This window comes from Eschscholzia californica, unplaced genomic scaffold (assembly GCF_041429995.1).
Source record: "Eschscholzia californica isolate CP2 unplaced genomic scaffold, dmEscCali1.0.p SCAF_1, whole genome shotgun sequence".
Lineage (NCBI taxonomy): Eukaryota > Viridiplantae > Streptophyta > Magnoliopsida > Ranunculales > Papaveraceae > Eschscholzia > Eschscholzia californica.
The window spans coordinates 77,581,907-77,607,429 of NW_028238198.1; the positions used below are offsets into that span (position 1 = coordinate 77,581,907).

Genomic DNA, 25,523 nt, shown 5'->3' on the forward strand with positions numbered 1-25,523 from the left:
GTTAATGATGATTGGTTGGTTTTTGAGATACTAACTAGACTCCCTATGAAAACCCTTTTTCGTTTTAAGACTGTTTGCAAGAGATGGTACTCTTTGATTCAAAAAGATCAAAACTTTATTGATTCACACCTTCTTCTCAGTCGTTCTCGTGTTCGTCCTCTATTTATCATCAACCCAGTGCAAAAGAAAATCTACATTACAGTTGCTGAACTAACATTGTTTCAAGATGATGACAACAACAAAGGAGGAGACAACACTCATGCTGCTACAAATGTTGTTGTCGTTGACACACTAAGGGAAGTGGATTGGATCGATTTTGATATCATTTCGAACCCTGTGAACGGTTTGATATGTCTCTGGGAGTCCACTTTGGACCATCCTGTTCGTATATGGAATATTAGTACCCGAGAATTATCACCATCGTTTGAATCATCATTGTACTCTAAAGAAATAGAACGTGATGTCATATCTGGCAGGAGGATGGCGCAACACCATCTCAATTGCGACCCCAGCTACCACTTTGGTTTTGATCCTTCCACTAATGAACACAAATTGGTTTGTCTGTGGAAATTTATTCCTCATGATCTTCAACACAAAAAATCGATTTGTGAAGTATTGACGGTAGGGCGTCAAGGTATTACTCATGGATGGAGGAGGATCGAAGAGGTCCCAGATGTACCATCTTATGAACTAGGGGAGGATTCCGTTCACGTGAATGGTGTTATTTATTGGAACAGTCTTCACCTTAATGATGGCTTGTGGGATAGTAAATATCGTCCTATATTCATAGTGGCATTTGATGTAGGAAGAGAGAAATTCAGAAAAATCACAGTCTCTGATTTCATCCTTGATCAACCTGGAGATGATTTTGGAACTGAATACAACACCCTCTGCAGTTTAGCATATTCTACTTGCTGTAATGAGCGTGTTAACTTATTAGAAGTGACTGGGCGTTTAGCTATGTTAGTTAGAATGAACAAATGTATGTTCAAGATGTATATTTATGAAGGTGATGATTACGAGTTGGACGATGAGATCAATAAAACGCCTACTGGTAGTGGTGGGAGCTTCTCAAGCAATAACAATGGAAGATGGAGTGAGGCGAGTATTATCACATTGCCTTTTAATTTGGGGAAGAGATGTGGTGTTAGGTTTTGTAAGTTTGTAGGATCAGATGACGAAATAATCTTAGCACAATCTGAGGGACCAGGTTGTTATAAAGAAACGGGGAAGAAGAAATGTGTGTCATTTTATTCTTATAATTGGAAGAAGGGCAGTTGGAGAGAATATGAAGTTAGAATCCCCACGCATGTTCCGCATATATGCGTTGGAAGTTTTGTTACTACTTTCTCAGAGAGCCTTCTACCAATTAACAATGACAAAGATCAAACTTCTAGCACATCATTTTAGCGGATGGATCAAACTTCATTCCGTCCTTATAAGAAGTAAGGTGTTTTTTTATTTATTTATATTACTTTTGGGTCAAGTTTTCTTTCCTTGAGTGGTGATGAAATTGAATGACAAAACTTTTTCAATGCTATAACTTCCCTACTGTCTTGTATTTTAGTTTCTACTTGTCTCAATGAATGACCAAGAGGTGTAGGCTCAATATCTTAGCAGAGCTTGTAGAAAAAAAAAGTTGCTTGAAGGTTTGCCTCTGGAGCTGTTTTTACTGCCTTTCTAGGAGCTTCAACTGCCTTGCTAAGTAGCTATATGCGCGAACACAGATACTTCATAGCCCATTGACCTAGAAACCTTTTTGATCAACAATGTAAACTTTTTCTTTGGAGACCTGTAAGTATTCAAATTAGCAACACTCTCTAGCCACTACTTCGATGTGCAGTAGCTGGTTTTGGTTCATTCACAAGCCAAGCCAAGCCAACAACAATTTCAGCGGATAACTGATTCCGGTTACATATGATATTGCAAAAGATGGTGTGCACTCAAAAGAGTAGACTTAACGATGGTGATCGTCATTGCTCTTATCTTATTATCCGCGTAGCAGATGAGGTAGGAGGGCATCCAAAATGTCAGTCATATTTGAACGATTCAGAAAAGATTAGCATGACCGCACAACAAAGATGACTCGCAAGAAATGCTCTAATTTCAACTCATCCAAAACACAAATCATCCCATGTATAAACAAATAATAATAATAATAATAATAAAAAGAATCCTGTAACATATCCAAAATATCAGTAATTTTTTGTACGATTCATAGAGTGAGAGACATATATACACTCATTCCCAATTACTCAATTTCATTCAACTATTATCCTAACATTAGAAAAACAACCCATTAAGAAACTGAAAGAATTTCGGTAGCTTACGACTACTTGAGAATTATCTATTTCCTTTTGGAGTTCAAGGAAATTTGGTGTCCTTCAAAGAAATCCAAGATGGCATTCTCAATATCTTCCACTGAATACTTGATGTACATCTCTGGGTGTCTCTCATTCTCTATTATGCTCCTGAATCTCCCAAGAAAAGATCGATAAGCCGGTATAACATTCTCTGTTATTGATATCCTTAGTTGTTCTCTTAACTGTATATCTCTTACCACCCATGTTACTTGTGTTCTATGAACTAATTCGAATATCGAATTGAATGTCTTGAATCTTTCTCTCAATACCTTCTTTGACACCCCAGATGAGAAACTACCACTTGTATGTAATCCTTCGTCTCTCAAGCAATATAGTATTCTCATCCATGTCTATCTCTGGTAACTAGTAGCCGATTGCCTTACTTTCCCCGATAACTTCTTTAAGTAGTCGTCTCCGATCATGTCCTGGAGCTCAGGTGATTCTTTGACCTTATGAAGGATATAGTGAATGTTGTTCATGAGAAAAAGATGAGGTAGAGATGGGTCTTTGTAGTGCTTTGATTTTTCCTCCATGTTTTCTTTAAGTTGTCGTCTCCGATCATGTCCTGGAGCTCAGGTGATTCTTTGACCTTATGAAGGATATAGTGAATGTTGTTCATGAGAAAAAGATGAGGTAGAGATGGGTCTTTGTAGTGCTTTGATTTTTCCTCCATGTTTACTTGTAAGTTCAATATGATCCATATCAAATGGAGTGCTAATGGTGATCGATTTTCCGTCTTAAAAGTTGTTATTTGATCAGTAACTGATGATGAGAATTCGGTAGACGTAGTAGTAGTAGTAATCGGGTTCGAAACAATCAATTCAATCAATGTCTTTTTATATTCAGAGATCAAACTGATATAATTCATAACATACCTTGTTAATGGATGAATTGTTCCTGCAGGTACTGGGACTTTAGATGGCTCTTGTTGGACTGCATTCTCAAACTCGATCACAATCCCTCTCGCTGCATCTGCGAGTCTTGATAGAATCTCAGAAGCTTGAATTCGAATTGATTCCAACAAATTCGATTCGAATACTTGTTCAATATCTGGTAGAAGATCTGATAAAGAATCATGAAGGTCTAAAATCTTGAATAGTCTCTCAGGTGCTCTGTTACTTATACTAATTACATCAGCAAAGTTCAAGAGCTGAACTGCTGGACTCTTAACAATCTCCACGAAACAAGATTCGTAGGCTGAATCTTGGAAGATTTGTTCACAGAGTCTCTTCTCACTTGCAAACAGAACCCTTACACAAACTGTTGCTGCTCTAATCCATCTTCTAATCTTAACTTCCAAAACTTCCCATTCTAGTTTCAGAATATCACTGATACTGAGGTTTTCGACACTTAGACGTCTTAAGCTTGCTTCAATGGCTGGCTTTCGACACTTGCATATACATGTAGACATTCGCGTAAATACACAGCAGAGATCATTCTCTTAGCTATACTATGAAGATCATTAATGGCTTCTTCTGGGATCAGAACAACACGTGGCGGACTATGGTTTCATTTTCTCAGTTAAAAATAGAAAAACGTTTGTTTTTATATATTGATGTAGACGCAGCGGAAAGTAAAGGAGATAATAAACTAAAGCGAAGAACGATTAAAATAACTGTAAATACTTAAACTTTGATTGGTTTTTCTCTTCAATATATGAATAATACGGCCGGACAGACTGAACCTCCTTTTATAGGAGTTTTAAGACTCTTCTAGATATATTCAAACTGGACTTTCCTAAATAACGAAAATACTTAAACGATGCAACTTCCTAAACCAAGATTCAATAAGAATCTTACTAAACTTGGGGTCTTTCTAAAACCCTAATAGCATGGCCGAATGGCCTAAGTGGTGGAGCTGGTTGTGAGGCCCATAGGCGGTGTATCCGGCCCGGCTGTATCTGCATCAGCCTCACCCTCTCTCAATAGGTTCAGCCCGAATCGTTTCGATAAAGAAAACAATGTGATGCGCCCGCATACAATGAATTCCGTCATGATGATCCTTAGTTCCCACTTCGACGGTAATTGCCTTGAATTCGCCGGACACCAATTTGGACCACATAACGAGCTTCATTCTGAATCCAATGTTGCAAAGATCCTCTAAAAATCGATTCTAGGAAATACATGTCCAATAAATTTCGACATCTCTTGTTATCTTGTAGTTTGACGAAAAAGACCACAAACGACACATTCTTCTCTTTGGAACAAATAATCTTAAATTTTTCCCAATCTATTACCTTGTCTGCTTCATTGAAGTCCATATCGCTGAACACGAACATCGTCTTTATCATCCGTACATCCTTTAGTGTTTTATTAACAACAATATCCAAATGAAGAGGAGAGGGACGCATCAAAAGAGCATGCGGGTCTCGTCACTACTCCACTTAAATCTAATATCCTAGTCTAAGTCGACTACTTACTCTCACGGATGTATAATGCTTAAAAGAAAGTTAAATACTATCTTTATACAGGGTCAACTTCTTGCTTGGTTGCTTTATATAGAGCATCCATCCAATCTTCACTTAACTTATAGATATCAAATGGCCTTATTTCCGTTCCTTAACTACTTCTAACGAGCAAGTTAGTAGCCTACCTCGGCTGAATGTTGAGACAAACAACAATAACCGTGCTTATTTTGTCATTTTTCGCTTGCGTAAGAGCGTAATTACCTTCCTCTTACTAATAAGAGCCTGCACTGACTTCTTTGCCTCATTTTCCCGTTCAAAACCATTCTGTGGAATACCCCCAATCCATATATCTAATGAAATATGTCTTGGAATGAAAGTTGTCTCCACCGATTAGGTGCAGTTGAGGATTATCACTAAATGTGATAACCTTCCTTTTGCATGGATCTTCACTCATATCTGATACTAGTAACCCAAAAGCGACAAAAACATCCATTGGCATACCTGACATACTCCCTGAAACATCACAACCGACAATGTACTTCGTCAGGTTGCCGCTTTTGAATAAATCATCGACCATTAATTGCCATTGAAGCTCTGCAACTTCAGAACATCCTTCATTATTATCATTGTTGTCTAATGATGTAAAAATCTGGTGTGGGAAGAATGCCCCAACAACAAGTTTCTTTTCTCCCCGTGTCACACTATCAAGATAGCTCCTGAATCGTTTTTGGTCGTGTTCAAGAAAGATCTGCTTGTAGTTATCCATGGCGACCAAGACCATCCGAATATGAGCCAGAGTCTCCAATTTCTTAGTACTTATGGAAACGTCTGGAAATTTCAGTGTATTTCGAAGAGGGATAAGAAGTTCTTTTCTTAATCGATCACGAATTATGTAATTTTAATGAGCTTCTTCATACTCCGCATCATAAATTCGAGGGGAAATTCTTCTGGCCACTGTCTTACTAAGCAAAGTAGATCCACCGAATGAATAATCCAACGATGAACACCATTTCGAAGCGGAACAAATTTTACTTGGTTTACTAGAATTTATATCATGAATCAAGAACGCAGCAAATATGTCAGAGATTTGATCTTGTAAATACCCAGGATGCGGATCATTCCAATATTCATCTCTTGCTTTATGTGCTTTTGAATTTGTTATATCTTTATTTAGAGTTTTTGCTTCCTCTGTAACAATCTCAATTTTGGTCTTGGAAGTGGATGAAAGCGTCCTTTTTGCCTTCTCACAAAAAGTCTTCAACTTCCTGAAAGCCCTAGGGTTGTTAGGAATGTCCTTCTTGTGTTTCTTCTGGAACTCGTGCACAAAGTGATTCACCAATGTGTTGTCAAAATCTTTCCCTCCAAAGTGGGTATCTCCAGCAGTTGCCTGAACTTCCAAAATACCCTTTTCGATGGTGAATAAAGAGATATCAAAAGTACCACCGACAGGTGGAGCATCATTAATCTTCTTCTTATCTTCAGGGATACATGTCTCTAAGACTACCCTAATCATCTAACTAGTGTTGGTAGCGGAATCTCAAACATCTAATGTTTGACACTAAGTTATCCAGGATCGTATATACATGAACTAACAATAAACTAGAAGGGAAGAAGAATATCTTTATTCGCTTTCCCACGAACTAAATTCCGACCAGTATTCGGAAGATAAAGAGGTTCAAGTGTAGCTTCTCGACTTGAGACACCGAATGTATAGCTTGAACTTCCTCCTTTCAGTCAGCTAGGACCTTTTGAAGGTTGAGATGAAAAACACCTTCTTCTAGACTTGATAGATAAATGGGAAGTTGTCTCTAAAATCTCCTTCTCTCTCTGAGATGTATGAGAGAGATGATTTTCTCTTGAGAAAATTTCACACCTTTTCTGAACTCTAAGTTGGTCCTTATATAGGCAATACCTTAGTAGAGTTTTACTCAAATAAGGATTTCAAAAAGTTTCTCAATAAAGATAAGCATTAGTTAGAGTTTTATCTAACTGGGATTCCCTATTAGGATCAAATCCTAATTAGGGTTTTCCCTTAAGGTGGCCGGCAAGACTAGCCCTTAATGGGCTTAGTCTGTCCGGACCACCCCTTTGTTATGGTCGGCTGATGAGTACGTAAAGTACTCCATTTTTTGGGCTTCATTTTACAGTCTTTACGTGTTAGTTTCGTTTTAATTAAGAACGTTGCATGGTTTTTGTAGGAAACTCTCAAAAATATAAAGAAGTTATTAGTTATAAGAAGTTGGTGAAAACATCAAACTAGATCTATGATTTGGTGCTTGAAGGTTGAATCCGGTTCAAACGTATCGTTAAATTGGGGTGCGTTTCGCAAAAAGGTACATTTTGGAGGCTAAACATGGAATTGTGAAGAAGTTTTGGATTGGAACCACAACTAACTAAAATCCATTGTTGCTGTCCACGTGAATGCATAATAAATCACCAATGTGTTATTAGGAGGCAACATGGAATATTACTCTAGGCCTCATTCTAAACTGCTGGGATGGATATCATTGGGCGCCTCTAGCATCTCTTCCAATTTTTTTTTTTTTTTTTTTGTTGAAAGGCATCTCTTCCAATTTGGTGGAAGCAACAGTGAGCGGGTGTTTTCCTTGTAAAAGGCGGTTTACAATTTAATACCTATTGGTTCCAATTTTTTATGGTTTCCAAAATAAAAGGGTTTCCTAAACTATTCTTTTAATTGTTTCCAAATCTATGTCTATTGGGACATATAAAAAGAGGACCAAGCCAATACAATAAACACACCTCAACACACCAACTCAAAGAACAATTTTAGAGGAGCAATACAAGAGCAATAATAGCTTCTTTTGAGTGCCAATTTTGGGAGATTCAAGAGTTTCATCGAAAACAAGTTTTGGAGAAAGACGAGGGCTTCATCAATATTAATCCGGTTTTATCTTCTTTACTCTTTTCCTTTACTTGTTTATTATTAATTGAACCATGTATTTAATATTCATGGGTTTCTAACTCTCCCACTAGGATAGAGGATGAAACCCTAACAAGAGTATTTGAATTCTAGTATCATATTTATTTTATTATCTCTTTTAATGTGCTTAAAGTTTCAAAATTAATCGTACTTCGGTTAGCCTAAGAAACTAACAACTTGGTTCTTAATTGCATGATATTTTAAGTGAAGTGGGTTATGGGTTTAGTTAATTGAGAAGGGTCTTTTATTGTTTTATCTTCCGAAAATTGAAGATTGAATTCTAACAATTTTTGAGTTATCAAAGAGGGATAATAATTTCAATTAGATATTAGATTCGAATATAATCGTTAGTGGTGAATTCCAATATCCTAGATTTACCAACTTATAGTTTTCCTCACAACTTTATTTTGTTTTCTAAGTTTCAATTTTTAGTTTTCCAAATATCTTCTCTAAAATCAATTGTCCACTTTCCTAGTTTGTTAGTTAATTTTAGGTTTAGATTTAATTTCGAACATACCCTCGTGGGATCGACTTCGTAATACATACCATATTCACATACGGTTCGTGCACTTGCGACTTTTAATTTAATCTAGTTAACCTAGATTTAGGTTCACTAGATTTCACATCACCGGTCAGGGATCTCTCTCTAAGAGATTTCCTTGGTTGGCCCAAAAGCGGGTTTTGCTCCTTTTCGGGCTTCCCTTTCGAGCTCGGTTCTTTTCTATCCTTTTAAGCACTATCAGACTGGATCATATTTATCTATATGCTAGTTCACATCAGTCTATTCTCGATGTTCAAGTTACCATTGTTATGTGTAACCCATTGTAGGATCCGGTCTATGTTAGCCGCGGATAATCGAAGTGATCCGACAGTCGTAAGCGGTTTCTAGCTAAGCATTACGACTCCTAATTGAACCAGATTGATTGATCTTCCCAATAAGGTCATCATTATCCTATGAGCCAAATCGTACGCATTTCCATCTTGGTCGAAGGACATTCCTTCGAAAGGATATACCTTCAGACCTTAAAGAAAATTATCATTCAGTCTCCCACTTGTACTTAGAACAAGTGCAATGCTCGATTCCCATGTCTTTTCATATCTCATCTGATACGTCATACTTATCAGACTTTCTTGATCAGGAGGACAAACTGGCAAATCAAATGATAAACTCTTAATCCATTTGAGCACGACCATGCATTTCTAGTTGTCACTCCTCAAGTGGCCTAGAGATACTTTATCCTAACTCTCGTTAGGAAGACATATTCCATTCTTGTACTCCCACTCAACTTCATGTCTATCTTGTTTCACCCGACCTCCGTTTTCATAACATTCTTTTACGGTGCGGCGTTTGACGGGATCAAGGCTTGACATACCTTACATTAGATGAGTGAGTACTCATGTTTTCAGGAATCTCTCCAATTTGCTATATGATAGTTATGACGTTCATATCTTCAACTCTTGAAGCACTCTCACTTGGTGGATTTCTAGTGTATCTTATACACCCATGACGTTGACTTGAATACCCTTATTCCTATAGCCCAAGAAACAACCCTATCTTGTCAATCACTCATACTAGTTTTTTTAAGTCATTATCGTCCAACCAATGACCTGGACTAAGGATTATATAATGGAACGCTTCCATGTTCACTTAGCAGGGTTTCTTTCATTAGATCACTGATGGGTCATGAAAATGTCCCATCGGAATCGTTTAATTTAACCGAGTTAGTCTGTTTCGAGTCTTTATTATAATAAAATGGTTGGTTTTCTTGATTAGGTGTCTTTTGCAGAGTTAGGTATGGAAACAGTTGGAAACGAATACCAAGGGTATTTTGGTCATTTGGAGTCAAAGACATTCTGGTATTTGGCCAAGGGTACATGGGTGAAAAGTAGAGTCCAAGACGAGCCCGTAGGAGAAAACGGAAGTCAAATCGGAGTCCAGACGAGGGAATTATGTGAAGTCAAAGTCATGCCAACATTTGGTCAGAATTCTGAACAATGTCGGGCACGATTCTGGCCCGCGGTATACCTACAGACACGTGTCGAGATCCGAAAGCCATTGTATTCAATTCCCGTATTTCCGCTGTGCATCGAAATGGACCTAAAAGTGTGATTCTTAACCCCGTAGTCCCAGCACCAACGTTTTAATCCTGGCCGTCTCCTTCCGCGTTTTATAGATCGAACAACTTCTGTATGTCTGCTCCTTTAATCTTGTTTCCTTGATACCCGAAACAACTTAGTAGGGTACTCCCAGGTACGTGGCTCAATACAAACCGTGCACTGTCACGTTTCCTTCATCTAGCTGTTCCTGGTTGATGTTGTACATGCTCTCAGCAGCCGTGAAGCACAGAATCCTTGGAATATATTCCCATCCGCCGACCAGACTTGAATATTTTAGGGTTTTGTGCTCTTTTAACCCTAGAAATTCCTAAAATGACCTGTACTTTTCTCCTTTTCTACCCTTAAGCCCAACTAACTCTATTTCAGACTACGGTTGAAAAATAGTTTTGGTTATATATGAGGAAGATTGCCCCTATTTAAGAACACCACAAATGAAACCAGGAAGGGAAATTTTAAAAGGCCCCCCCCCCCCCGTTTTTGTTAAAAGGCATCCCCGCTAAAAACGCCCCTCATTATAACCCATTTGGTTATAGGGCCCCCTCTACAAAAGAGCACCTCCTTCATCAATATTTGACCTAACGGCGTTAACTTTGACCTAACGGCAAAGTTAACGCCGTTAGGTCAAACTTAACCCAAGACCGGTGATATTGACCACGCCACATCATGTTGACCACGCCACATCATCATCTTCTCCGGCAGGGTCGCCGGCCGGCCGTTCAAATTTTTTTTTTTTTTTTTTTTATTCTCTCTCTCTCTCTAAAAACAAAACTTTTTTTTTTTTATCTCTCTCTCTAGATCTGGTTCATATGAACCAGATCTAGAGAGACCTTCTTGAAGGTCTTCAACAGACCTTCAAGAAGGTCCGAACAGACCTGCTTGAAGGTCTTTTACAGACCCTCAAGCAGGTCTGTTCGGACCTTCTTGAAGGTCTGTTAAAGACCTTCAAGAAGGTTTCTCTAGATCTGGTTCATATGAACCAGATCTAGAGAGAGAAAAAAAAAATTGTTTTTAGAGATAGAGAGAATAAAAAAAAAATAAAAAATTTGAAGGTCGCCGGCCGGAAGTTTGGCCGGCCGGCGACCTTGCCGGAGAAGATGATGATGTGGCGTAGTCAGATGATGTGGGTGAAATACACCTTTTAAGGGGGTTTTTTTCACCCATTCAAAGAGGGGGCCCTTTAACCAAGCTAAGTCAAAGGTTTTTTACTAAGTCAACGAAACCATGGGGAGGCCTTTTAACAAAAACAGGGAGGCCTTTTAAAATCTCCCAACCAGGAAATGGGAAAGGGAAGTTATAAAGGTGCCAATAAGTGTTATGGCCTTATGGGGTGGGAGGGGGGTGGGGGTGGGGGATCCGGTTTATTAATTAGCGTCATGGTTAAAAGCGTCTCCTCTCAAAATAGGTACACCCCACATTTATTTTTTCAATTTTAAATCAGTTGAGTCAATTTGGTACAAAATTAGCTCAAGTCCACCGATTCCAAATGTCTCTAGAGCTATTGAATAAACCTTAAATCGGTGGAGTTGTACTGCTCAAGTCACCGAATTCAACTCCAATTTTAACTTTAAAACGTTGGTGTTGAATTCAGTAGACCATGAGTCAAATGTCGTATCAAAATCCGGTTTGTGTCCACCAATTTCAACTCAAAACATCTGAGCTAAATTTGGTGGATCTGAGCCGGAATTAGTAACCAAGTTCGCCCACAAACCAACATTTAGAGGCGCCTACAACCAAATTCAGTCAAATTAAATTTACCAAGTCAAATGGGCTGTTGGGGGCGCCAATAACACTTATGAGAGGCGCCTTTACAACTTCCGAATGGGAAATTCTATACTCTCTGAGGCACTCCTTAATTAGCTATAGGCAGTGATGGGAGATGGTGGCGGTGAAGAGACTGAGGATGAGGAGAGAGATGGTGGTGGTGAAGAGACTGAGGATGAGGAGAGAGATGGTGGGGATGATGGTGGAGAACTGGAGATACCTACCTACCAATGTTCTTTTAGACTACAAGTACCTTTTGTTGAAGTTCCTTCGAGTTTTTCGTTGGAGTATGGCAATGAGTTATTTCAGAGTTTTAACTCTAACCTAGCCTTCTTTGTCCCTCAGAACCAACAAGGGGTAGTAAGCGAATATTCACTTGTTGTCCATTGACTACGCCTTTTGGCCTAATCTTGGATCCTGGCTCACCTTCCATGGACAAACCTTTAGTGGTAGTCAATGGTAGTGATGAAGATAAGATAGACAGAAACATGTTGGCGACAGGCGCCCATTCTATCGACATTATGAACGAAGGTATATATCCAAACAAACAAAATTACTAGTATTAATGATAAAGTCTTCCAAGTGTATATGATTCACTATACATAGAATACCTGACCTACATTCAAAAGACTCGCGAGGAACATGAAATATTACACTGTTTTCTCTGCACATAAAAATAATCGACAACTATCTTCTTAATGAAGTTCGAATCTCTTCTTGGCCTGACTACTGTATTCCCAAGTATATGAACCACCCCAGAATCTCTGCAGTTATTCAAGAACTCCAATTCATCTACTTCTGTTTGATTACTCATTTGCCCACATCAAGTCAAGAAGTTGATAGCCATTAATGGAGATCTCACTGTCATAGTAGCATCATCAGTACTTCCCATGGTAAGAATTCATGTTTCTTGTTTCAGCTGTCATCTTGGTGTTTCCTGATCTTTCTGTTTCTTGACCATATAGACTATATTCATCTAAATCTGAACAACCTTCCACCATCAATTCAAGTCGAACAAACAAGAAAAAACTATCAAAGAGTTTATCCTCAAAATCATCATCTTTTTTATGAAAATCTTTATAACCATACCTTGCCACACAAAGAAACATATGGAAATTCTTCGGGACGTTTTACAAGGAACCGATCTTCTTGAGGTACAGTATAGACTGGGAGATACTTGACACAAACCAAAACTACAGAAGAGTGAATGGCAGAGAGATTTGTGATGAAATGAGAGAAAATGTGAGGAACTCCACTTGCTAATTCAGTATAAACAAATCCAATGCAGGGACTCGGACTAACCCTAGACTCGGCCCCAAGCCGAGGATCTAAGCCCTTGATACTTTACTGTGCATCTCAACTTCGTAACGCTTTACTGTCCCGTAATGCCAAGCTGACATTATGATCAGAAATGCTGAAGCAATTACTAATGGAACCCAACCACCTTGAGTTCGACAACTTAGGATAAGATGGCGAAGATCAGAACCAGAATCCAGTGGCTTCTCCAGACTAATAACATTACGAGAACCTTTAGAAATGTCGTTACAACTTACAAGCAGAACTGTCACAACTGCTGTTCCTGGTTTGGTGACAAAGTAATAAACATATCTTGAAAGTTAGAACTGTCTAATTTTTTTAGAAGCATTTAGCAAGATAGGAGTTTAAATGGTGTTTTTCATTTTATTCTCTGAATCTGAGTGGTTTGAGTCAGACTTGTCGGAATTTGAGTCGTTTAGGTCTCAATTGTCTAAACTGAGTCGTCTGACTTGTTTCACCAGTGGCATAATAGACGTTTCAGGTAATTTCATAAAATGGTATCTCAATTCGAACTTTTACATCCGAATGAAATGGACCCAAAACCAGATGCACGAGTCGGACAAAACCAAACATTCTGGAATCTAACTTGAGACAAAACGTAACAAACACCAGCTTAGATACCAGGATCGAGTGAAACCTACTAAGGTTCAACCAGACAACCCCTCTTTTGAGTTGCCTTTTCTGTGTATCTCGTTGTAACATGTTAATAATACACGAAGGCCCGCACCATGGAATCCACTGGTTCAACCGGTCTTGATGGATATATTGATTATGATAGATATATGCAGAGTAAAACTGAGGACATATAAGTAATACAAAAAGAACTCACCATAAGCATTTACGATCTGGCTTTGGTTTTTAAACCAAATAGTAACAGCGATGCACATAATCACAAGAATCCAGTTAATATCTGGTATATTAATCTGGCCAAGGAATCTCTTTGACGTATGAACAACCTTGACCCTTGGAAAACATCCAAGTGCCAAAGCTTGCTTGATTATGGAAAACTCGGCGATATGGTGGTTTGACTCGCAACAATGGCAGCTCCTGTCGCAATAACAAATACTGGCCACTATATCAAATCTGTAGATAACCAGTGAATTCTTTCTGAGAGAAGTTTTTCTTGGCTCAAAGAAGTAACTGAACAACTAAAAATAGGAGATTCAGGCTATACTTGGAACAGAATGGTAGAAAGCATCAACTACGTGATCCTGGTTCTTCATGATATAAGCAGCTTGTCCCGTATAAGCCAACAAAAGGCAAGGCAAGACGACCATTGTGGAAGCTAGCTGAACAGCTGATACTGGGAAATGCCATAGATCAGCATAGAGAGCTTCTGTCCCTGAAACATGACAAAAAGACCCGCACTTATAACCAAAATAGCTATCATAATGGGTAACCATTATTTCAAAAATTAGGTTGTTTTTTTTCCACATTTTCGTTATAACGGTTGTTTTGAAATAAGCTTACCAGTGAGACTAAGCTCCGCTCCTGAGATATCCATAAATATAAACTGGAGAGAAAGCTTTCAAAACTGAACTATCGTATCCATATGTTGAAAGCACCAATTCCTCCAATTAAAAGGAACCATAGAAGGACAATAAGAGCAAACAACCGTCCGACTCTATCTGTGCCATAATGCTGCATGCTAAATAAACCAACTAATATAACCGCGAGACCATCACTACTACATCTGCATACAAAGTAAAAGAGAAGGTGAAGGAAGTTAAGCGCAAACCTACATTTATCTCAACAATAAGAGGAGAAACATAAAATTGTTCATAACACGAGCACATATAGTTTCTAGATAGAAATATACCGCTACTCATCTTTGGGCGGTCTACATTGATCCCTCCAGTAGCCGAAAGAACTGCAGAAATGTAGGGTTAGACCAAAATGTAACAGAGAAATGGAAGTAAAGAAGACTTCACCAGAATATCTGTTCAAAATTTTGTTCTTATAATTTCATTCACTTGAAAAACGTATGTTTTGAGGAAAGATTGGAAAAGCAAAAAAGAAGAAAGGAAGTAAGGAATGGGTCAAACTATTGAAGTAAACATGGAAATTGGACCTGATATGGCTGGAGTTAGAATCCCATCGCCGAAAGTTCTTCAGTGGTTAGGGCTGCAAATTGCTGAAGAAATTGACTAATGGGGGTAGACATAATAGTGAAAGGAACAAGAAGTAAGAGAAATAAAGATGGAAAGAGACTAGATCTCAACAGGAATTACATAAAAGAAAGATGAGAATACAAAACAGTCAATAACCGAAACGGAAACTACCTAGGAACCGTTTTGATCACCGTGAAGAGGCATCGCAACCATAACGTCGGAAATCTCTCCACTCCTTCAAAATGATGATGATTGAGATCAGTCTCTTCAACATCTGCAGCCATACTCGACAGAACAACAATACGGGTTGGTGTACATTCTCAATACAAAATGCCACCTTCCCACTGGTTGGAACCCATGCGGTAACATTACGGTCTTCTCCACCAGTAAATAATAGTCCATACTGTCGCAAATCAAAATCAATATTATAAGATATAAGAACAAACAAGTCCATAGATCACAATCATATTTTAAAGTCATTGCATTAAATGAGGCGATTACGATAACTTATATTAGCAAACTAAACGGCTAAGTTACAACGAATTGCAGAGGAAACGCATCCATAACGTGGAAGAACATAAGGCAAAAATTCAATATGAAATGTAATAGTCAGAATTTGTAAATGCATGAAGCAAGGATGAGAAAAAGGACCTCCAATAAAAAACTATATTACAAAGACATTGTAAAAAATCGAATGGACGATTTCAAGTACAGTTTCCTTACGAGAGCACAAACGAAACCCTATTAAGATAAGCCAACCACATACCCATCTGTACAAAACAAAAGGAAATCACAAACCATTTGCCCAAGTAACAGCAACAATCAACATCGAAACCGACTCAAAGATCCGAACTTAGTTCTCAATGAACTAAACCTGATAGCACTGTAAGCGTAATGTCCGCAACAGAAATCATCATCATCATTGTGATAGATATTTAAGGACTCTAACGCTAAACTTATTCGAAAGATTGATATCCACGAATCACTTTGAAACCCTATTTACTTCAAAATTTGATGATGATCTCTCAAGCATTTTATCGAACTCTTTATGTGCTCTTTTCAAGTCAGCATTTCAAATGGATTTATCCAACTAGTAAAATGATCAAACTTTAATCAAGAATCAAAACCCCCCTTATATTCTTTCATTGGTGAAACGTACATCAAATGAGTATTTAAAGAAAATACAAAAAAAAAAAACACCCATCGCCAGCCATCGCCGTCGTCGCCAGTCGCCACACCAAAAGCACATCTATTATTCTTCGTGAGTCAATGCTCCAGTCAATGCTCCAGTCAACGTTAAAAAAAAGAAAATGACAAACAAACCCTCCCCTGTTACACGGCACGACCGCCACTGCCAACACCGCCGCCACCGCCCCCAGCACCATTTCCACCGTCCCCAGCACCATTTCCACCATCCCCAGCACCATTTCCTGCACCACCGCCACCATCCCCAGCACCATTTCCTGCACCACCGCCACCATCCCCAGCACCTCCGACACCCTTTACAGCACCAGAAAGAATAATTTGGAAACCTAGTTTAGGTTGAATAGCAGGTTGCAGAAGATTTATATCTTCATCCCGTGTATTAGGGTTATCAAATCTTCGATGGGGACGAACCCTTCCTCTCTCAACTCCTCGTATCTCCTTCTTGACTTGAATCGCTTTTTTGATCGGATGCTCAGCAATATACATATCCCATTTGAGTTTGCGAGCATTAAGGGCTGCCTCTTCTTCTTCTTCTTCTTCTTCATTATTAACACCATCAGCAATGTTTCCAAGAAATTCTTCTTCTTCTTCATTATTAACACCATCAACAATGTCTCCAAGAAATTCTTCTTCTTCTTCATTATTAACACCATCAGCAATGTCTCCGAGAAATTCTTCTTCTTCTTCATTATTAACACCATCAGCAATGTTTCCAAGAAATTCTTCTTCTTCTTCATTATTAACACCATCAACAATGTCTCCAAGAAATTCTTCTTCTTCTTCATTATTAACACCATCAGCAATGTCTCCGAGAAATTCTTCTTCTTCTTCATTATTAACACCATCAGCAATGTCTCCAAGAACTTCTTCTTCATGATCATCGGCACCAACATTGGCTCTAATACCTTCTTCTTCATCATCAACAGCACCAATGGCCGGGAGTTCTCGAATTTTAGATCCATTCTCTCTCTCTAATACATTTTCTCTGTCTATTCCTTTCTCTCTCTTCTCCATTTCTCTTCTGCTACTGATCCTTTCTCTCTCTCTCTCTCTAATACTTCTCTCTCTCTCTCTCTCTCTAATACTTCTCTCTAACTCTGTAATTTTACTCAACGCCATGATTACTTATATATTAATTATAGAGAGAGTGTAGATTCGGTTAGAAAGAGAATAACAACCCTAACGATTTCCATGAACTACCACTAGTGTAACAAGAAAACAATATCTCTCCATAACCGTTTTTGGTTCTAATAAAATATCTATCTGGGTGCTTTTCTACCGGATGGGTTTCTAAGATCGCGAGTAAGGATCAAAATGTGTATTGATGGTTAAGTTAACCTTGTTTAGTGCCTTTAAGAACAAAAAAAAAACATGTTTCTTTTTTAAGATGACACTGGGTGTATCAAAACATTTAGTATATCAGATCATCACCGAGTATGAGGATTCTAAGTTCACCCGTCCTAGCAAAAATTTAATCCTCCGAAAGGATTTTGCCAAATTATCGGCTAAGCTATTTACAAGTCTATAACATAGTTACAAGTCAAACGATCAAAAGAGATTTTGCCAAATTCTAAGTTCTTCAGAGATTTCAATTTTGCCGTTGTATATCTGTATGTCCAATGCCCTAAAAATCTTCTCCCTGTAAACTTGCAATTGTATTATGCTGCCCTAAAAATCTTCTCCCCTGTAAACTTGCAATTGTATTATGGGAATCTCCTTCTAAAATGGTGTTCTATAGGTTGTGTTTTACCACTAAAATTGTTTTCCACCAAGTCTAGTGCCCTAAACAACTTGCAATGCCCTAACCAACTCGTCCAAATAAACATCTTTAATGGTTCTATTGAATAACAAATATAGTTCATCCAACCAACTAACGCACTAACTACCTAGATGTTTCTGGAGGCGCCTACTATTTCTTTTTTGGTTACAAAGGCGCCTACTAAATAATAACTTGAAACACTATGCTCAAATCAGGTCTTCATATATTGAAGTATGAAATGAAGAAACGTGTTGGCTAGAGGACTCTAACTGGCAACCTTTATAGCGCATGCCAAGAAATACTCCCGAACTGGGCTTCCAAATCGGTTATACTCCGCAGATTGTAAAAGGGTGAAGGAGTGTGGAGTGATTCTAACCGAATTGAACATAGTCAAAAAAGCAAGTGAGGGTCTGAGGGAGGTGCTATTAGCAAAAATGCCGGATTTGGTATCTCCTGATTTGTTGTTTCGTCAATGAGGAAGGAAGGAAGGAGGAGAAGTTGTTGTAGCATCAATGTGATGATACAAATCTTGGGATTTCATTATAGGAAGAAGCATGGGCGGAACTACTAAGAGACCAGCTGCCCGGCCTGGATTTTATAAATTTCACCTATATGGGGGCAATTTAGTAGTTTTAATACATAATATATCTTCTAGGTAGATTTTTTGGGAAACTGGGCCATTTGAAGAAGAGACGAGACTTTGAGAGGAAGAAGAAACCCTGACTAATAACCCAAATCGATTTCTTCATGTGTACTTCAGTAATCTAAATCCAACTTAAGTTTAGTAACTTTATTTTAAATGAAATCTGATTTTCATTCTTTCAAATCATGAAAACTGACTTTCCTTGATTCAAATCATGAAATCATAGTTTGAAGTTATCTTTCTTTAGGGGGTTTTGGTTTTGTTAGTTTGATGAAGAAGATCTTAAAGCTAATTTTGTTCATGGGTTTTGTTGTAGATTTGGAAGAAATATATCTTATGAATGTTAGTAATTATTGAAGTACTAAATATATTGTGCTTTAAATTTCATCTACCAATTTCATGAACATCTTATCAATTTTTGTTAGCCTTGATGAGGGTTTGTGTAGCTCTAACTTATCCTACTTCATCTGCTTTACTTGCTGAAATTGATTTGTTGATGTTATCATATTAGTAATCTAATCTTAAGGTGGGTTTCATCTATTTTTAGATTGAAACTTTAGTATAAGAGGATATCTTATGGAGGAAAAAAACTATATTTCATTCTCATAGAGTATTACTTTCTTGATTTTATTTTTGGAACTACTTAAATACTTAAATATGGCTTTAGATTTTCATTTTGTTTTTTTGTTGAGAGCTTTAGATTTTTATTTGGTGAGTAGGAATTAACTCTATTTTTGAAATGACCCCCAACTTTGTGACCAGCTTCCTTCCTAGCCCCTTACTTTAGCAAATATTTTCATATGGCCCCCTTTTTCCGCTATTTTTAACTGTCCGTTACTCTCACTCCTACACCTCATTTCCTTTCTCTGCCAAGTCACCTCAAACGCCACATCCTCATCATCTCCGGCAGGGGTCGCCGGTCGGCCAAATTTCCGGCTGGCGACCTTCAAACATAAAAAAAAATTGTTTTTTTCCCTTCTCTCTAGATCTGGTTCACCATGATCCAGATCTAGGTCTAAGGTCTGTTCGAATCAGACCGGAACATACCTTCAATTTCAGTCTGTTTCAGACGAACATACCTTCAATGAAGGTCTATTCGAATCAGACCGGAACAGACCTTAATTGAAGGTCTGTTTCATTCAAACAGACCTTCAATTTCAGTCTGTTTCAGACGAACAGACCTTCAATGAAGGTCTGTTCGAATCAGATCTAGAGAGAGAAAGGGAATTTTTTTTTAGAGAGAGAGAGAGAGGGAATTTTTTTTTTTATGTTTGAAGGTCGCCGACCCCTGCCGGAGAAAATGATGATGTGGCGTTTGAAGTGACTTGACAGAGAAAGGAAATGAGGTGGAGGAGTGAGAGTAACGCCCAGTTAAAGATAACGAAAAAAGGGGGTCATATGGGAATATTTGCAAAAGTAGAGGGCTAGGCAGAAAGCTGGTCACAAAGTTGGGGGCCATTTGGGAAATAACCCTTTTTGAAATTCAACTTTCTTTCTTCTTTGGGTAATTTCCCAAATGGCCCTCAATTTTGTAACCAGCTTCCTGCCTAGCCCCCTACTTTATCAATAATTTCCGTATAGCCCCTTTTTTTAGTTACCGTTAACTTTTCGTTACTCTCTCTCTCCTTCATCTCACCACCTCTCTCTGCCACATCATTGATCACGCCACATCATCATCTTCCCCGACAGGGGTCGCTGGCCGGAAATTTGGCCGGACGACGACCTTCAAACATTAAAAAAAAATCTTCTCTCTCTTTCTCTCTATAGAACTGTTCTAGAGAGAGGATTCATCACGAACATAGATCTGTTCGTGATGAATCTGTTCATCACGAACATACCTCTGTTCATGATGAATCCTCTCTCTCTCGAACAGATCTCGAGAGAGAGAGGAAAGAAATTTTTTTTTTTAATGTATGAAGGTCGTCAACCGGAAATTTGACCGACGGGCGACCCTTGCTGGGGAGGATGATGATGTGGCGTGATCAATGATGTGGCAGAGAGAGGTGGTGAGATGGAAGAGAGAGAGTAACGAAAAGTTAATGGTAACTGAAAAAGGGGTAATACGGGAATTATTGGTAAAGTAGGGGGCTAGGCAGGAAGCTGGTTTCAAAGTTGGGGGCCATTTGAGAAATACCCTTCTTAAGTCTCGAACTTTTCTTCTTTAGCCCGAAAGAGTAAACAAAATTGTCCACCACAATAAGCCTTCAGATTGACATTATAGAAACCCTGGACAGTCTGATAGCATAAGAAGCTTTAAGGTCGACCATATCAATATACCACTCACACTGGCCAATCGGTGTGTTTATGTTTGGTAGGTGATTTGGAGAAATAAATTGTGTGGAGTACAAAGTTTTGGCGGAAAATAAAAAAAACGCAAATTTTTAAGTTTCTTCAAACACTTAAATCCTTATATTTTCAACTTCTTCCACTCCCACTTCTACCATGAACACCGACGATTTCCACCTTAAATTCTGACGACCTCCACAACAAATTTCGAGCGCATTTTCATCATCTTCGACGACTCTCATCCTCACTCTCTCGTATTCTCTATGTTCTCTCTATCTGTCTTTGTTCTCTCTCTCTCTCTTTATATATATCTCTGGCGAAAGAGAGGAACCTCTTCGGCAAGCCCTGATTTCCGGATCTGGTTTCGTATGGAAACCAGACCAAACAAGATATGTTCTCGTCATAGACAAGAGATGTTGGCCCTAGAGGTGGAAACCGATGAGTACATAAAATCCAGAGTATGCATTCACAGATCCAAAGTATTGTGAACACTAAAGTTCCTTTTGGTGGAAGAACATTAAATATATTTTGACCTACTATAGGACACTTTCATAAACAAGCATACCACGTACCACTTTTATAAACAAGCCTATGGAATAACTTCTGTCTTCAAAAAACAATTTTAGAAGATCGATTGGCGGATAATTAATTTGAATGAAGTAAAAATACATTAGCACAAACAAGCATCCAATGTGGAATGTAGGTCAATAGGACACTTTTTAGGGTTTCACATTCACTCTTATACTTGGAGCTGCAAGGCAAGGTTAAAGAGATCATCTCCACAACCACAAGTAATAGTACGATAATTACAGCTTTCATGTGACCTGTCCTCCCAAAAATCATCTCCCTATCATGAAATGAAACTAGGCATTTAGTATTAAGCCAAACTTTAATGGAAGGATCACCGAGATCTATAAGGAACATTTGATGAAACTCATAGGCCAGAAGAAAACTGCACACCTTCTAGATCAAAACGCCGAGTATGACTCTCGTAAAAGAATTTGGATTAACTTTACTAACTCTAGCCTCCCGCCAATGTGGGATTAACTCAAAAACAAATCTAAAAGTTCCAAATTTGATGGATGCTCAATGAACTTAACGAAGCGAAGTGAATGGTGACATATTACCAAATGTGGATCTTGGCACTATTCTTCTACTATCTAGAATTCAATTGTAGAACATAGACATGTTTTTTTTATTGAGTAAAACAAACAAAACACTTATTTACATACTACATATATAGAAGATCCTAACTTGTCTAGTTCTCTAATAGAAGTTTAAGACACTAACTGAAATACAGTATTTATCATGTTACCCGTCGAACCATGAGCTCTGGCATTGGTAAGACACATCTCGCTCTCTAACGTTTTGAAGTTGTTAACCCTAGCCATGAATTCTGCATCACAATTCACAAGATAGTAATTAGTCAGATATCAAACATGGTTTTTGAGGGGGAATAACAACTTCCTTATAAAGAAGGATGAAAACGTAAAAAGTGAAAAATAAAGTTCCCATCATTAATCAATCTTTCACGCTATTTGGATCTTCACGAGCATCTCAGACTATGTTGAAGCTTGATGTTTCCCGACTTGAATAGTTCTAACCGGCAACTAAGAGTTTGTCTGAACTTCCACTATTCTGAAACGGGACCATGAATCTCTAGCGAGAGGGTCGTTTTTATATGCTAATAAAATGGGTTGATTGACCTGCACTAATTGGTAATACAAGAAGATGAAGGGAATTTATTTCTTGTCTCACCTTTATAGCTTTACTCGTCTTTCTTGTCACGATCAGACCCCATCTCTAACAAAGAGAGAAATACAACAGGTCCAAAACCAGGAGGTAGTCTTGGTCTGGCAAAAGCCAAGACGGGATCGACTTGCTTGTTTTCCGCAACAGAACCTAATTCACCATCTTTGTTATTTCCTTTCCTTTGAACCGACGTTGCATACAACCCTTAAAATAAGAATGTATTTCGTTGTAAGGTACTAAGGTAAGTAACACAAATCTATAAACATAGATATACCAAAACCAGGAACATAGACATTAGTTACCTCGAGTTTTTCTCGCCGGGTCAATGCGTTTGAGAAAATTCTTTCCTGAAATAAGTCTTGCTGTTCCACGCATTTAAATAGCACTAACTAGTTCTATCCTACAACATAAAAGAGATAGATATCAGATATCCCAAAGCTGTCAAACTTGAGCCGAAGACAACGCTATAACCCTATCGTGTGTTTAAGTTTCTCAAACCATCTTGTTCTTGGTGTACACTAACTAAGATAAAGAAAGACCTAATTGCAATTAAGATTGGAGGCTCATTGATAAAAATTGAAAGTAAACAAATCTTCATGAACCTGACTAAGACTAATTTGAATCAAGAGTCTAATCTTTGATCATAAGATCGAAAAATAAAGTAATGGGGTTATAGAAATTAATGAAAATCAATAGAGAAACAAACATCAAAAATACATTTTGATTAAGAACCACCATAAATACTTTGATCATAAGATCGAAAATTCTGAACCCTAATAAACATAATGGATGAAATTCTGATGAAATCAAGTAAAGAGAAAAGTGGGTTTGATACCTGTTGAATCGTTCTTGTGATGATCTTCAGACTGACGACGAAAAAAATGGGGGAAATTTCTTCTGATTGTCTTCTTTGTGTAGAGACTTCTTGAATATTCATTCGGCTTCTAAGTAGGGGTGTCAACGGGTCGGTTCCGGTTCGGGTATTTAACTATCCAGAACCGGAACCTATAAATTGTAACGGTTTCGGTTCTTGACGGTTCCGGTACCGGTATCTCAATCAAAGGATCCAGAACCGGAACCTTTAAAATTCTCGGGTACCCATCGGGTATCGGGTACCCATTGGGTATTCACAAGAGTATATCAAATATTTCTTAAAGTAGAAGAATTTGCATGAATCTAGTGAAAAGAAATATCATAAACGACATAAATCCTTAAATAAGCAAATATCCCGGGTACAATAGTTGATGAGTATAAGAGATTAGAGATTAGGGGAATCAAGAAAGAAGAAATGAACCTTTATGTTATATTAACTCGCTCACTTTTCTGTTTTATAAATTAGCTTTCAACCAAGGAAAAGAGGATTTGAGAAATTTCATAACTTGGTGAGTTGGTAACTTGGTGAGAAAAACCCTGACGTACAAGAATACTATATAATCTAGGGTATTTTTTCGTATTATCTCGGGTACCCATTACCCGTCGGGTACCCGGCGGATATACCCGATAAGGACCCGCCTCCTAGTCGGGTCCTTTCGGGTATACCCATTTAAGACCCGATTTCCTTAATGGATCTAAAACCTATACCCAGTACCTACCCATTAAGATTCGGAGTCGGTTCGGTTCTCGGGTAAACGGGTACCCATTGCCACCCCTACTTCTAAGTTATTTCAAGTTACAAATCCGGACAAAAAAAGAGGGTGCCTATAGAACTTCTTCCGAACATAATGGAGGCCCACTAACAGTACATTTTAAGAAAAATCCCATAGTTTTGAGAACCTCGTATCTATATTCTTGACCTGGTAACTTTTTACATGCACTCGCCAATTTTGTTATATACAATCGTATTTCTTATTCAAGTGAAAGAAGATGTGAATGCATATAACGAAAATGGTGGGTGAATTTTTTTTTTTCGAAACCACGCGAAACCATATTCCATTCATAAGTGATACAATCACAAATTTACATGGATATAATTGTTATTCTTCTCGGTCAGCGACATGAGAGTTACTTAAGTAAATTCTCATAACTTTGAATCTAAAGTAACTCATGAAGTGAGAGAAATTGACTAGACACTCACGAAAAGAAGAAAGATGAAAAGATCCTAAAGATCAAATATGAAAAGACCCTAAAGATCACCAAAATTACAACAATGAAATTAAACTAATATAGAAAAACTAAATATTCTCTCTTCTACCATGCTCCGCACCATCACCACCCAGGGTTGTGTTTGGGGGACCCTGCCCGCACTGGACCTCCAAACACAAGGGGCCTACTTTCATAGTGGACTAAAATTATTATATAGGGCAGATACCTACTTTATTACAAACCAATCCAATAGCTCAATTGGTAAGGAGACGAGAATGCTTTGCTGTTGACGCCAGTTGGACTCAACCAGCCTGCATAATAATTAAATTTTTTTAGCGGAACCTATAGACACCCCAAGACGTTGTGTTTGGCGCTTTTTGGGTGTGTTATTGGGCGCCTAAAAGACTTAAACTGCTAGTTGAGAATTATCATGATGTGATAAACACTAAAGTCCAACAACATAGAGTCTAAAGTCAGACAAACTTATTTGTATTTTCACCCTTCATGATCCAAATTCAATAACTATAAATTCTATCTCTTTTGCGAATGAGATCTCTAAGGTTTTGGAGTTTATCTCAACACTTTCAACTACTCAGGCAACCAAGTGCTGACATTCTTCGGTTTTGGAGTTTCGGTTGGTTTTGTCTCCTCTATGAGGTTATCAGTATAACTGTTAAACCAATATTTATTTTTACTCCGTTACACTTGTTCTTAAACATTTTGTTATTTAAAGTCTTTGTTCCCGCCCCTCGTCTGTTTGATAAATGACAAACTACA

General features: G+C 38.1%; 1 long non-coding RNA gene and 2 pseudogenes across 1 annotated transcript; all 3 read right to left on the reverse strand.

The window, feature by feature from the left end:
- Nucleotides 1-2,347: 2,347 nt before the first annotated feature.
- Nucleotides 2,348-10,034, reverse strand: LOC147569405 (exocyst complex component EXO70B1-like; annotated as a pseudogene).
- A 2,152-nt stretch (nucleotides 10,035-12,186) lies between these two features.
- Nucleotides 12,187-17,238, reverse strand: LOC147569406 (putative potassium transporter 11; annotated as a pseudogene).
- A 4,845-nt stretch (nucleotides 17,239-22,083) lies between these two features.
- LOC147569407 (uncharacterized) lies at nucleotides 22,084-23,612 on the reverse strand. The gene is made up of 4 exons (XR_015238671.1): nucleotides 23,500-23,612; nucleotides 22,967-23,064; nucleotides 22,671-22,868; nucleotides 22,084-22,308 (listed from the first exon to the last, which is right to left on the reverse strand). It is a non-coding gene; the product is annotated as an uncharacterized LOC147569407 (long non-coding RNA).
- Nucleotides 23,613-25,523: the final 1,911 nt, after the last annotated feature.